Consider the following 4,847-nt stretch of genomic DNA (forward strand, 5'->3'; position numbering starts at 1 on the left):
GTGTATTTTAGGATCTTTACAGTGGTAGGGTGAGGAGGATTGGCAAACAAAAAAAAGTATTATAAATCCTCAAAGGTGAGTATAGAATAGAGAATACACCTGAAGGTAATGAAAAGCTGGTAGAAAGCATGGTGGTACAAGACAACAACCTATGGTATAAAAGACTTGGACGTCCATCCACACAAGTATGGAAGTCACTTACTTGTTGAGTCATTATAAGGATTTTGAGCTATTAATAAAGGCCATGTATAAATAGACTAGATTGCCATTTCCTATCAGTGAAACTAAGTCAAGCATGTGTTTTGATGCTGTACGTATGGATCTGTGGGGACCTATAAAACACTTATTTTTGATAAAAAGTTTTACTTCTTGACCATTGTGGATGATTGTAGTATATATTCTTGGATACACTTATTGCAGCTTAAATTTGAGACCATTGTTGCTTTAAAAACATTATGTTGATGGTTAAATTTCAATTTGGAACTAATGTGAGGTTTATAAGAACTAAAATGGTATTGAGTTTTTCAATACTCAATGTAATGACTTGTTTAAGAACTTAGGTGTGTTGCATCAAAGCACTTTTTCTTATACACCACAGCAGAATAGTCTAGTGGAAAGACAACATTGGAAAATCTTGAATATAGTTAGGGCTACCAGGTTTCAATTACAATTGTCTATCAGATACTGGGATCTAGTTGTTCAAGCTATTGTCTACCTGATGAATAGATTACCTTTATTTGATATCAATGGTAAAAGTCCATAGAAAGTGTTATTCTATAAGGTACCTTCCTTATCACATCTGAGGGTACCAGGTTGCTTATGCTATGCCTCAGCATTGCCTAAAGGTGATAAGTTTTTTGACAGAGCTTAAACCTGTAGTATTAATGGGGTATTCCACTACACAGAAGAGATACCTGTTACTGGATCTGAATTCTAACAAGTTTTTTGTGAGCGAAGATAATATATTTCAGAAAAGTTTTTTTCCATTTGCTGAGAAAAAAGGTCTGAATCAATCTATAGACTCATTCAAGTCATATGTAGAAGATAGTGACGATGATAAAGAGTCAGCTGATTTAGCAAATATTGGTGATGATCAAACTTTAAATATAGGAGAATTATCTCAAGGCACTTCAACACCTGTTCTACCAGTGGATGCAACAAATCAGCCAGTTGTTCAACCTACTAAATCATTTCCTTCATGCATAGACAATGAGAGCCTATTCCTCATAAAAGAACATCTAGAGTGGATAAGGAACCAATCTAGATAAAGGACTACACTATACCTGGGAAGAGAAATGGTAAAAGATATCTAATAGCAAATTACTTATCCTAAATGAATACCACATCTAGCTATCAATGATATATGAATAGTTTTTCAGAATTAGTAGAACCTTAGTTTTTTGGTTAAGCTTCTAAAGATGATATATGGATTCAGGCTATGAAGTTGGAGATTTAATCACTTGGGGACAAAATCACAAGGGGGGTGGTTGATTTACCTCCTAGTAAGAATGTCATTAGCTAAAAATATGTGTATAAGATCAAGTATAAAGCAAATAGAGAGGTTGAGAGATTCAAAGAAAGATAGGTGGCAAAAGGTTATAGTCATCAGGAAGGACTAGACTACCATGACCATTATCACCTATAGAAAAGATGGTGATTACCAGGTAATGTTATTGCCTTTGTTGTATCAAGAGGATGGAGCTTGTATCAAATAGATATCTATAATGCTTTTTTGCAGGGAGATTTAGATGAAGAAGTGCATATGCAACTACCTGAAGGCTTTCAACAAAGGGACACAATAAAATTTGTAGGTTGCTTAAGTCCTTATATGGACTTAAATAAGCTTCTAGGCAATGGAACATTAAACTGATTCAGAACTCATAACTACAGGATTCACTTAGAGTGCCTATGAATGCTCTTTGTTCCAGTGATCTGTTGATCATTGGAGATAATGAGAGTATGATTTCTAAAGACAAAAAGTATTACACAAGCAATTTAAGCTCAAAGAATTAGGAAAGCATAAGTACTTTCTGGGAATTGAAGTTTTGAGGTTATCACAAGGAGTTATTTTAAATCAAAGTATATTCTAGAGTTGATCTCAGAAGTTGGTCTAGCTTGTGCAAAGACAGTATCTACACCTATAGAATCTAGTGCTAAGTTGATATCAGTAGAATATGATAAATCCATAGGTTGTACTAGTAATGATATCTGAAGAATGCAACTCATTATCAAAGGGTAGTTAGAAATCTTATGTATGCTACTATAACTAGAGCAGATATTAGTTATATTGTTCAGAAATTGAGCTAGTTTATGCAAAAGCCTAGGATATCTCATCTAGAAGCAGCTTATAGGGTGATCAGATACTAGGATATCTCATCTAGAAGAAGCTTATAGGGTGATCAGATACTTGAAAGGCTCAGTAGGTCAGGGTATCTGGTTGAAGAACCAAACAAATACGGACTTATTTTTTGGTGTGACTCAAACCGAGCTGCTTGTTACAATACGAGAAGGTTGGTGACTGGATATGTTGGATAGAAGGATCATTTGCAGAGTTAAATAGGTTTGTGCCTAAACCTGTTACATTGCTTAGTGATAGTAAGTCATCTACACAGAGCTAATCCTATCTTTAATGAGAGAACAAGACATATAGAAATTGATTGTCATTTTATTAGAGACAAAATTAGGAATGTCACATCCGTTTTTTCACTCCAAAAAAAGATATCGTTTAAAGTTCGAAAGGGTTTTTATTAAAGTGAAAAAAAATAAAAATTTTGTTTTGAAAAGGATTATTTTTATTTAAACAAAGATTCGCCACTTGGCATAATTGGGTGTGCCAAGTCACCTTTAGGAATCCTTTTTCAAAAACTATTTTTGACTCTTTTAAACTAATGTGCGAATAAAGATTCTGGTTAAGGAATTCTATTGACCAAGGGGAAGGTGTTAGGCACCCCTTGATCCCGTGGTTCGACCACGGTCGCTTGGTGGAGTATATCAGCTAATTTGAACACTATGAATGTATAAACCAAACCAAACACAAATAAAACTATCAATCAAACAAACAAATCCAAAACAATGTCCAGTCCAATTATTACAATCCAAAAATAAAAAAAAAGGTACTAAAAGTAAACCTACACTAATCCTAAACTACGGTCCAATGCTTGATCTACTGTTCCAAGCCTTCATCGAGAACATCCTCCGAGTACAAGGTACCTCGGGGCATTCCCTAGCAAATAAGTACGTAAGACCTCGGGGCATTCCCCGGTAAAATGAATACATTTTTTTTCTCAAGTACGATAAACTAGAAAACATTCAACACATATTCCACATTCAATCATTCAACAAAAACACCATTCCTAAATCTTGCTTATCCAAACCTACATTGGCCTACCCCGCTTGACCTATCATGACAACCATAATAATGAATCAAAGCAAAACTAATTTATATTCATCTTTTATCAAATCACGATCCCAAACCCGAATCCTTTTTAAGCTGAAAGTCAATGGATTCATTAGTTCAAATCACTATTCAAAGCCCAAAACCAACAGAAAACATATTCGCACTACGAAGGTTCAAACAAATTAAGAATATGAATCATTCATAGCTCACAGCACAATTAATAGTACGAAAAGATTCAAACCCACACCACCAAACTCACATCATAGCCACATTAAAAATAATAAAGAGAGAGAGTTTAGGAATGGACCTTCAAAGGATCGAATTTGTTGATAATAAGAAAACCCGAGACCGAGAATCTCGAACCAGAACCCCAACAACGAAACGAACAGAAATCGATGGCGAGAAATTGAAACCCCCAAACTCCGAACACCTGTTCTAACAAATTTCAGTGCGCCTTGACGTTTTCCGGCGACTATATTGCCGGAACAGTGAATAAACACAGACAACAAACCACCCAAAACAGTGATCAGCTGTTAGTGTGAAATTTTAACCGAAACCTAAAGAAAATGAACTAATTTCACACTATCTTCCTTCTAGTTTTCAACTTTCTCCCTCGATTTTAAAACCCATTTTCTCCGTATTGATTCTATGGGTGCACAATTTATCCTTGAGAAGAAAAATGATTCATTTTTTTGTGTCTGTGTTCCCTCCAGAAGAAAGAAAAATCATAGTGTATATGTGATATTTTTTTTTCCGCCTATGTATATGTGTGTATCATGAGCAGAAAAATTGAAACAAAAAATGGAGAGTTTCTTTTTTTTTTTTTTTTTGAAAGATGATGGTGATGTATAACTCTCCTATAGTGAAGGTATATTCTAGTATATATGGTGAGGTCCCTCACGTGAGTGGAGTCTATGTTAGCATGAAAACAAATGAAAAAAAAAAATAGGGTCCATGAGTGAGGTGTCCATAGGGAAATTTCCTAGAAGGTTCCTTCTAGTTATATATCTTTTTGGACAAGAAAAGGAGGGGGAATCTGTTGTTTTTTAATTGGAGGGGTAAAGATTAGGTGTCTTATTTTTTATTGGGTGGTTTGTTGGAATATTAGATAAGAAAAGATTAGTTAAGGTTTGTTATTTGGATAAAAACAAAAAGAAAATAATAAATAAGTAAAAGATGAGGTGGTTATTCATTTGTTTTTCTTTAAAAAAAAATTATAAGATGATGTTAAAGTGCATGATAACGGAGTAAGAACTATTTACGACGGGATAAAATTACGTGTCTACATCATGCCCCCTTTGAATGTAAACACCAAGTTTTTTCATACAAAGAAGTAGACAAGAAGACAGAATTTTGTCCCGATCATTATTCGAGGAAAGAAACAAAAAGGAGAAGGGCAACTGAGTCTTGACAAACACCCTACTACACGAGTTATGAGAGAATCAAGTGC

At 34.5% G+C, this 4,847-nt stretch overlaps 1 long non-coding RNA gene across 3 annotated transcripts in view; it reads right to left on the bottom strand.

Annotated features, from left to right (window-relative positions):
- Nucleotides 1–4,355, bottom strand: part of LOC107850509 — a 16,624-nt gene extending 12,269 nt beyond the window's left edge. For all 3 annotated transcript variants that reach the window (XR_001668636.2, XR_007050029.1, XR_001668638.2), the window contains exon 1: nt 3,705–4,355. This is a non-coding gene — a long non-coding RNA (uncharacterized LOC107850509). The remainder of the gene's footprint in view (nt 1–3,704) is intronic.
- Between the last annotated feature and the right edge of the window lie 492 nt (nt 4,356–4,847).

The sequence above is a fragment of the Capsicum annuum genome, unplaced genomic scaffold, assembly GCF_002878395.1.
Source record: "Capsicum annuum cultivar UCD-10X-F1 unplaced genomic scaffold, UCD10Xv1.1 ctg43335, whole genome shotgun sequence".
Taxonomy (NCBI): Eukaryota; Viridiplantae; Streptophyta; class Magnoliopsida; order Solanales; family Solanaceae; genus Capsicum; species Capsicum annuum.